The sequence below is a fragment of the Portunus trituberculatus genome, chromosome 36 (genome assembly GCF_017591435.1).
Source record: "Portunus trituberculatus isolate SZX2019 chromosome 36, ASM1759143v1, whole genome shotgun sequence".
NCBI lineage: Eukaryota > Metazoa > Arthropoda > Malacostraca > Decapoda > Portunidae > Portunus > Portunus trituberculatus.
In genome coordinates, this window is record NC_059290.1 from 9,705,491 (window position 1) to 9,716,224 (window position 10,734).

Here is a 10,734-nt window from a genome sequence, read left to right on the forward strand (position 1 = left end):
GAGAAAGGGAGGAATAAGTGGAGGAGCAGGCAAGCCACAATAGGTACTCTCCCTCCACTTCCTCAATATTTTGCCTAATATCTCGTGTTTTCTAAGTGTTTTGATGTGTTTCTAGGCTCAGGCGTGTAGATGGGAGCAGGAGAAGAAAGAACAAAGGAAGAGGACGAAGAAGAAAGGAAAAATGGAAGTGGAAGAAGAGGAGGAGCCAAGCCACAATATTCAGGTAAGTCCCCTTTTTAATTAATGTTACTGTTCTTTATAACGCATTTTTGTGTTTTTGGGTTATATCTAAAAGTATTTTGAGTGTGTTTGGTAGTGTTGCAGGGTGTTTTGGGTGTATTTTGTGTGTTTTCAGTGTGTGTGAGATGTTTTTAAGTATATTTTACTTATCTTGAGTGTGGTGTAGAGGGGTGTTTGAATATATGGGTGTGTTCTGAGTGCGGTTAGGGGAATTTTGAGTTGTTGTATGGTGTATTGAGTGTGTTTTAGTTTAGTTTTAAGGGTTTTAAGTGGTCTGTGCATGATATCTATCTTTGATAAGGTTGATATCAATGTAATCTGTCAATACATCCATCAAACCTCTCTTAAAAACCCGTGTGATTCTGATTTGTAAAGCGCAGTTCTGGCATCATCTTTTTAGCAATCTTCTGTATCTGTTCTAATCTTCTTATATCCTTTTCAGAACTCGTGGAGACCACACCACAGCTGCATATTCCAGCCTTGGGCGTATCATGCTTGTGATGATTTTTTTCATCATATCTTTGTCCATGAATTGAAATGTCATTCTTATATTTGTCAACATTTTACATGATAATCCAAATATCTTGCTTATGTGTTTTTTGGGTTCAGATTTTCCTGTATAATCACTCCCAGATCTTTTTCTCTTTAGTCTTCATTATTTGTTCCTTATCCATCAGGTAGTTCCATACTGGTCTTCTCTTACTCTTTCTTAGTTCCATTACATGACATTTCTTGGCATTAAACTCCAATTTCCACTTCCTGCTCCATTCATAGATCTTGTTTATATCTTCCTGTTGTAACAGCAAAACGTCCTCCCTGGTTTTGATAACTCTTAGCAGCTTTGCATCATCAGCAAATAGATTAATATAACTGTTTACTCCATTGTGAATGTCGTTTACATAAATCTGGAACATAATGGGGGCTAACACTGACCCTTGTTGCATTCTGCTGGTTACTTAACCTCAAGTTGAGTATGTATCTATGATCACAGTTCTCATTTCCCTGTCCTTCAAATAATCCCTTATCCATTCTGATAAGGTTCCTTGCAATCCTCCTATGTTCTCTAGTTTCTAAAGTAATCTTTCATGAGGGACTTTATCAAAAGCTTTTTTCATGTCCAGGTATACTGTGTCCACCATCCGTCTCTGCTTTCCAGTCCTTCTGTAACTCTCGAGTAGAAGCTTGATAAGTTTGATACACATGACCGTCCTGTCCTGAACCCAAATTGTCTGTTCTGTATGACTTTTTCTTCTTCCAGATGTTTAACCCATTTTTCTTTGATAATTATTTGACACAACTTCCCCAAAATACTTGTAAGTGACGCTGGTCTGTAGTTTAGTGGTTCAGTTGCCTTTCGTCCTTTAAATGTCGGTATTACCTTGGCTGTCTTCCATTCTAGTGGAACTTTCACTTCATTTAGTGAACTTGTAATTATTTCCCAAATTGGTGTGTGTGTGTGTGTGTGTGTGTGTGTGTGTGTGTGTGTGTGTGTGTGTGTGTGTGTGTGTGTGTGTGTGTGTATTTACCTAGTTGTATTTTACGGGAGGGGAGCCTATGGTGGTGTTGTCGCATCTCTGTATCTCACAGTGTCTAATTTTGTGTTCAAGTGGTGGTGGTGGTGGACTTTGCACACACCACCTCTCTGTCCAGTCTGTTCCATATATCTATCACTCTCTCTGTCTTCAGTCTCTTTCTCACCGTTGAAATGTTGCATCCCTTTCTATATTTTATCGCTATTTTCATGGTAACTGTTCTACTGATCTTGCTAACTGCATGCCTCCCTTCCTCCTGTGGCCACGCTGCACAAGGCTTTCTTCTTCCTCTCATTCCTATTCTGTCCAACTCTCTAATGCAAGAGTTAATCAGTACGCTCAATCATTCATCCCTTTCACTAGTAAACTCTGGAACTCCCTCCCTGCATCTGTATTTCCGAATTCCTATAACTTGTCTTCTTTTAAGAGGGAGGTATCGAGGCATTTGCTCCCCTAATTCTGGCTGACGGTTTTGGCACTTTTTGACCTCTTTGGAGAGCCAGCGCTCAAGTGGGCCTTTTTCTAACTTTCTTTTTTTTGCCCTTGGCTGGCCCTCTTCCCTACATAAAAAAAAAAAAAAAAAAAAAAAAAGCTGTTTTTCTTGAAGTCTCTTCTGTAGTTCTTTTGTGAGTTTTAGTCTATGTCCTCTTGTGTCCCTTGTGTCCCTCTTCAGCAGGTCCATCCTATCAGGAAGCTCCATATTATTCATTATTCTGTAGATGGTCGACAGGTCGCCTCTTTCTCTTCTCTGCTCCAGTGTTGGTCAGTCCAGTCTCTTTTCATACGTAAGAGCCGACGAGGTTGGGGCCAGTTTGGTGGCCGCTCTTTGTAGCCTTTCAATTTTGGTGATATTCTTCCTGGTGTGAGGTGACCACAGTACTGCTGCATACTCCAGTCGTGGTCTAATCAAGGATGCCAATAACTTTTTCACCATATCTTCATCAATATATGTGAATGCAATTGTAATATTTCTCAGTAAGTTGTAGGTCTCACCAACAATTTGATTGATATGTTTATTGGGGGACATTTCCTTTGTTATGAGAACTCCCAGGTCCTTTTCACTTTCCACCTTCTTAATCTTCTCTTCTCCAAGTTTGTATTGTCTTGTTATCCTATTTTTGCTCTTCTCAAATTCCATTATGCTACATTTGTTAATGTTGAATTCCATCTCCCATCTTTTCCTCCATTCCCATAGTCAGTTATCTAAGTCCTGCTGTAGAGTTCCACCATCATCGTGCGAGCCAACTTTCTTCAAAAGTTTTGTGTCGTCTGCAAAGAAACTCGTGAAGCTTTAATTTGTGTATGGGTGACTTTTGACGTGCTGGAACGCATTCCTTACTATTACATGTTGTAATGGGTTCGGTATACGGTAATTTTGATTTACGCTAAGGTTTTCAGGAACGCACGTGTACCGTATAACAAGGACTTACTGTATATTGTTATGATATTGTATTTTTGATTGATTGATTTCAGCTTCAATATGGCCTGTGAAGGAAAAGGTATGTAATCTATTTTCTGTATAGCATGTTTATTGTTAAGTCCTCGTTTGTTAGTGTGTCGTGCATGAATACCTTTTTTTCGACCTAACAATTAGTCGTATGTTGTATCTATGGTGGTGTTTGCTTGATTTAGGTTGAACCAATACTAAAGTGTGCTTATTGTGTTGTACAGTTTTGTGCATGAGAAGTGAATGTTATTACCTTGAGGTTTTCCTATTACACTTGTGTGTAGTTTGTATTGCTTTGCTTTACATTGTTTTTGCTTTGCCTCACTGATTATATTCATATCCTTGACCAAATATACTTTATTGCCAGTCTAACTGGTTTTCATGAATGGAAAGACAATGGTATGATTTTTTTTTCCTGAATTGAAACATGTTTGTTTGCATTGATGTAGGATACCTAGCTATGTGTTAAAATGCCTAATGTATATTTGACTTGCTTGTGTGACGTCTCTGCTTGATGTGATCAACTATGTAGCTTTTGTCTGCAGGTACACCAATTTACTTTTCTCTATATATACCTTACTTCTTTTGCTTGTTACATTTATTGTGTATGGTTCAAAAAACTGAAATTCACTCAACATGTTGTGTTCCATTATAATCATTAGTGACTCAAGTATTTTCTGTTCTGTGAAACTAAGCCCCTCCTCCTACACGTCATTCCTACCCATTATCCTGATAATTACTCAAATGTCAATTTTTCACTGCTTAACTTTTTATCTTTTTTTTTTCAAAGTAATCCCTTTGGAAGAGAATTAAGGGTTAAGACACATTTCAAACTAAGTTGGGCCTCCCACCTTGTTGTTATTTTATGAGAGCCCTTGTTTGTTTGTTTGTTTGTGTGTTGCCTTAGGTTAACACCTTTATCATGTAAGACACAGTTTCCCTTACAGTTTTGATCATCACTAGGATTGAGAGACTAGAGTACCCTGACATAGTTTTCTCTTCAACATTTTTAGAACAATAACAACAATTATTATGAGGAGACAAAGCATGATTAATACATTGAAGTATTCATTATTGTTTAAATATCATATTTAGATACTAAACATGAAATAAAAACATAAATAAACCATTGTTTTTCCTGCTACCTTTATTGTAAGTGTTGACTCAACACACTACAAAAAGGTACATACACACATACTGTGTATGTACCTTTGGGCATGTGTATATTGGACTAAGGACTCCACCCTCTGGTTTTCCAAGCTCAAAGACTTCCTCAGAGGAGACTGCACCTTGAAACCAAACCTGTGCTGTTCTATTGTACAAATAGTCCCTGATCCACCCTAATAATCTACCTTTTACACCTTTGAGAATGAGAATGAGTTCGTATATATATATATATATATATATATATATATATATATATATATATATATATATATATATATATATATATACACTTTGTGTTGTGCTGTCCTTTTGGGAGGCAAATGTCCTTTTTTTTTTCTAAAGCAGGTCTGTCCTTTTTTCATGTGTAGTGTCTGGCAACCCTGCCGTAGTCAGCCCGGCGGCCGGCCAGTTGACCGTGAGCCGTGCTTCTCTTGGCAGGACAAGGCGCTGGTCGTGAGGGACAGTGAGTGGTGGAGATCAAGATCCCGATAATAGTGTTATCTATAGTAGCGAAGAGAATATTTTGTGTGTAGCCTCTCAGTAATCAGAGGTTAACTATTTAAACATGGTTGAGGACACAAAGTGGACAGTGGAGTGTGGGTGCTTGCTAGTGACACGGACAGCCGCCGCGGAGCAATCTTTGCCTTACGTAAGTGATATATTGGTATAACTCATCATTTCACGGTGGTGCCATGTCATAACCTAACGTTGGTAACCTCCAGGACAATATATCACTGAACTAACACCTGCACATACTTATAAAAACCAAATAATTCAATCTTGAAAACGTAAAGAAACCGATCTCCTGACCCGCCGCCTCTCTCTCAGCCATTATCTGCATCATCTCTTACTCATTACAGGCCTGACAGGTCACAAAGTGGAGCCATAGGCCTAATCTTTCATGTCAGTTGTTGAGATATATCCGCAACTACCTGATTTGTGTGCTATGGAGGCTCAGTGAGAAGAAGCGGGCCTACCCATGACGTCACGAGCCCCAGGCTGTGACGTCATCACCAGCTCCAAAATGCCGGTCCCAGATGCTCGACTTCCACTATTATTTATATTTGTCTCAGTTCATTTATTTCGAGTCACAAGTGCCTTTTAAGGGTTTTTAATGATAATTCCCAGTGTTTTACGTGTCTTCCATGCTTGAGTTGAGTGAAATACGGTGATGTAGAGGGTGTTTATGACTTGAATGGGAGGGCCAAAATACGCTAAAATTTTTACCTCCGCTATCTGTGATTTTTTATTTGAGGTTGTAGCGAAGTGTTTGTGTTTTCAAAAGATGGTTTATCATGATAAAAGTGTGCAAGGCTCCTGAGAAGTTAAAGATGTGGACTTTAAGAATGATATGAAGTCCTGTAAATATTGTAAACAACGTCATTTTTTAAATATTATTTTTTCTAATAGGGCGAGTTGCCAGGTTTTGATAAATCGAAATGATTGTCATAATTTTTGAAAAACGTTATCGATTCAGTTGAATGAAATTGGTGGGCTTTGAAATTGTATTTAAGCAAGTCGAAGTTGTAATACTTTATTTAGTATATTTTTTGAGCTATTTTTATTATTCCTTTTCTCTGCAATGTTTTTGTATTTTAGAAGTTAGTTTCGATTGATAACGAGTCAGAATTTTTATAACATTCGTGTCCAGCTGCCTTTTTGGGAATCCTCATTTTCAAAATGATTTGCATAACGTATATATGTGACGTCATCAAGGGAGGGCCGACCCCCCAGCCCCGGCTGGACCCAGGCTGATACCTGGCTCCAGGCCCCAGGGTGTGTGTGTGTGTGTGTGTGTGTGTGTGTGTGTGTGTGTGTGTGTGTGTGTGTGTGTGTGTGTGTGTGTTGCCTTATCTTTCGTTATGAGGGAGCCCACCAGCTGGAACCACTGACACCCAGCTGGAGGGTGTTGGACGGGAAGGTGGCTGTGTGTGTGTGTGTGTGTGTCATTTTCTTTCAAGGTACTTAGTGTGTGTGTGTGTGTGTGTGTGTGTGTGTGTCACTATGGTCGTGTGTAGTCACCCAGCCAAGGTGATAGAGCGATCTTCCGATAGGACTGAGACTGTGTGTGTGTGTGTGTGTGTGTGTGTGTGTGTGTGTGTGTGCTTTATCTTTCGTTATGGGGAGGCCACCAGCTGGAACCATTGACACCCAGCTCTCAGCTGGAGGGTGTTGGACGGGGAGGTGGCTGTGTGTGTGTGTGTGTGTGTGTGTGTGTGTGTGTGTGTGTGATTCACTATGGTCGCCCGGTAGTCACCCAGCCAGACTTCCCCGATTACGGAACAAGCTCAGACACCCAGCTCACATATGTGTGTGATCTTCGGATAGGACTCAGACTGTGTGTGTGTGTGTGTGTGTGTGTGTGTGTGTGTGTGTGTGTGTGTTTGTCGTTATTTCACCGTTTTGTATACGTTTCATCTCTGGCATCCCTCTTTATTATCCTAGTCTGTCAACACAAACTGCAAGTAATAGCGTATAGCGAAATGTGTCCTATTCTTAGCGCTTATTGAGCAAGGGGAAACTATGATATGTAGGAAACACATAGCCCAGAGCAAAGCAAGGTGCCTCTATCGCCTCGCCTCGCCTCGCCCCGCTCACTCAGACGCCCATAACTGAGTGCATGGCGGTAATTCAGTGCTTGAGATCTTAACGACAACAGTGCCCACAGAGATAGATTGAGAGTTTATGGACAACAACAGTAACAACATAGCGCCTTGTTTTCACCCGACATGTTTCCACTTTCCATCGTCGTTCGTGGAGTGGCTGGCGAGAACAAATCGAAGGTTAATCGCAATTCTTTTACCTTGATTTTTGTGTTTGATTAGGCGATTTTATTGACATTAGGAAGGGTCTATGGAGGTCAGAAGATTAATGGCTGGAGTCTTCACTATTTTAATCCCCCACATAAGTTTATGAAGCTGTATAAAATCACCAAATAGCACAATGCATAAGGAAACGCGTCTTGGTACTGAAGGGGTTATGTCAACGCACACCCTAAATAGCTTTTTTTTACTAGTTAACCCCAATGAAGAAGTGTATGCAAGTCACTGTGTGTGCTTGAGATCTTACTGAAAACAATCCCTACACATCAAATTTTTTTCACCTATTACATATTTCTCTCTCTCTCTCTCTCTCTCTCTCTCTCTCTCTCTCTCTCTCTCTCTCTCTCTCTCTCTCTCTCTCTCTCTCTCTCTCTGCTCTCTCTCAGTGAAGTGCCAAGTGAAGGTAATGTAATATCCCAAACTGTCTTAATCCCTTCTATATCATGACGCGTTTCCATATCCATTGTGTCTAACTATTTGACGACTTTATGCAGCTTCAGAAACTCATGTGGGGATTGAAATAGTGAAAACTGTGGCCATTAAAATTCTGAACGCCCTAGACCTTTCCTAATATCTCTCTCTCTCTCTCTCTCTCTCTCTCTCTCTCTCTCTCTCTCTCTCTCTCTCTCTCTCTCTCTCTCTCACTTCTCACACACACACACACACACACACACACACACACACACACACACACACACACACACACACACACATATATATATATATATATATATATATATATATATATATATATATATATATATATATATATATCTCACACTTTTTGTTGTACTGTCCTTTTTGAGGCAAATGTCCTTTTTTTTTAAAGCAAGTCTGTCCTTTTTTTCATGTGTAGTGTCTGGCAACCCTGCCGTAGTCAGCCCGGCGGCCGGACAGTTTACCATGAGCCGCGCTGCCCTTGGCAGGACAAGGCCCTGGCCGTGAGGGACAGTGAGTGGTGGAGATGAAGATACCGATAATAGTGATATCTATAGTAGCGAAGAGTATATTGTGTGTGTAGCCTCTCAGTAATCAGAGGTTAATATTAGGTGGAATAGAGACTGAGACTAAAGAATAAAGAATAAATAGGAGTGTGTCAGCTGATAGGTACTGAGCGGAGCGGCGCGAGAGATAGATAGATAGAGAGGGTGGGACGGGGGTGGAGGCGGAGATATGAGGGACATGGGGGGGGACGGAGTGGGGACAGACGGAAGGTGTAGTGTGGGTCGCAGACCAGCTGATACGTGAGAGGCACCTGTAACTAATGACAACTAGGTATCACTTAAAAAAGGATGGCAGATGTCACTTTTGTTTGAAATACTGGAAGGAAAACTGCTTCGTGAAATAGGAAGCCGATATACATACATACATGCATACATACATACATACATGCATGCCGTACATACATACATAAATATATACACATATGAGTATATTTTTAACATTGTTGCCAAACGCTTCCGCTCAGTGTGGTCGGAACCCATAGTGAACCAGGAATGCCATGTTTGTCCTTTTAAGGACAGTCTGTCCTTTTTTGAGCCTGTTTGTCCTTAAGTTTTCTTGTAAAAAAGGACAGTCAAAATCTGTCCTTTATTGTCCTTTTTTCAGTTTTTTTTTTTTTTCATTGTTAACCACGGATCCGGTCAAACCTTCAAACACGCAGTCAATAAATTTGTTTCTGCAACTTCCTATCTTTTTATTGTTTTATCATATTTGTTCTTGTATTATATAAAAATAAATTTAGCATATTATAATCTTATGATTTTTGTGTGGGATGGCAGACTGGTAATTATAATAAGTAACCGGCAGCCTAAATGTTGCTAAATTACATATAACCCTGCAGGTTCTCTCTCTCTCTCTCTCTCTCTCTCTCTCTCTCTCTCTCTCTCTGCTGTTATACACTTATAAACACACACACACACACACACACACACACACACGGCCCGGTAGCTCAGTGGTTAGAGCGCTGGTTTCACAAGCCAGAGGACCGGGGTTCGATTCCCCGGCCGGGTGGAGATATTTGGGTGTGTCTCCTTTCACGTGTAGCCCCTGTTCACCTAGCAGTGAGTAGGTACGGGATGTAAATCGAGGAGTTGTGACCTTGTTGTCCCGGTGTGTGGTGTGTGCCTGGTCTCAGACCTATCCCAAGATCGGAAATAATGAGCTCTGAGCTCGTTCCGTAGGGTAACGTCTGGCTGTCTCGTCATAGACTGCAGCAGATCAAACAGTGAATTACACACACACACCTACAGGCCTATCCGAAGATCGGAAATAATGAGCTCTGAGCTTGTTCCGTAGGGTAACGTCTGGCTGTCTCGTCAGAGACTGCAGCAGATCAAACATACACACACACACACACACACACATATATATATATATATATATATATATATATATATATATATATATATATATATATATATATATATAATACACACACTTTTTGTTGTGCCGTCCTTTATTGGAGGCAAATGTCCTTTTTTTAAAGCAGGTCTGTCCTTTTTTTCCTGTGTAGTGTCTAGCAGCCCTGCGACGCCCGACGATCGGCTACCGAGTACCGATCTTCTCCTCAGTTAGTTTGGAATGGACAGCGGTGGGGTACGCTGAAGGCCGCCTGGAGAACACGCTTCGCGCGACTTACTTTCCATTCTAAAACTACTTGTGACAATGCTTTCTACTTGCTGTGTACCTTACTGCAAAGGCAATTACAAAACTGGTCCAAGAGTGAGTGTGTACCGATTCCCTGAACAGCCTGAGCTTCGGAGGAAATGGTTACAAGCCATCAGGAGGAAGCATTTCACTCCAACTCATCACAGCAGGGTAAGCACTAGACAGGTATTTGTTGTTTTGCATGATCTACTTGCTAAGTTGCGAATTGGGTACTTTCCTGTTATTGCCCCACCACTAATTTTAGGTTAGGTTAAGTTAGGTTAGAAAATTAGTTAACCTAATCTATCCTAACCTAAGATAAAGAAAATCAAATACAATAGAAAAATCTGAAAATTACTGGTGGGACAATAACAGGAAAGATACTCTTGAAAAAATTCAACCAAAGATACAAATTCATTACCTTATTATGAAATTTGTTTATACTCACTACATTATCAGTAAAAGCTGCTAACTTAAATCTTTAGAAATAATACATTAACTCTAATTAAATACATGTATAAGATGTATTACCAAGGAGTTAGATGATGGAAATAGCATAGATGTTATATATCTACATTTTAGCAAGGCGTTTCATTAGGTACCACATAGGAGGCTAGTGTACAATTTCAGACTACATGGGATAGGGGATAGATTAGTTCATTGGATTAGTGAATGGCTTTCTCATAGGAAACAGAGAGTAGTATTAAATGGGACAATGTCTCAGTGGAAGGAAGTGGTTAGTGGGCTACCCCTAGGATCAGTGCTAGGACCTCTTCTTTTCTTGGTGTACATTAACGATTTAGATATAGGAATTAGTAGCAAAGTATCAAAGTTTGCAGATGATACTAAGATAGCATGTGCAGTACAGGGTGAAAAG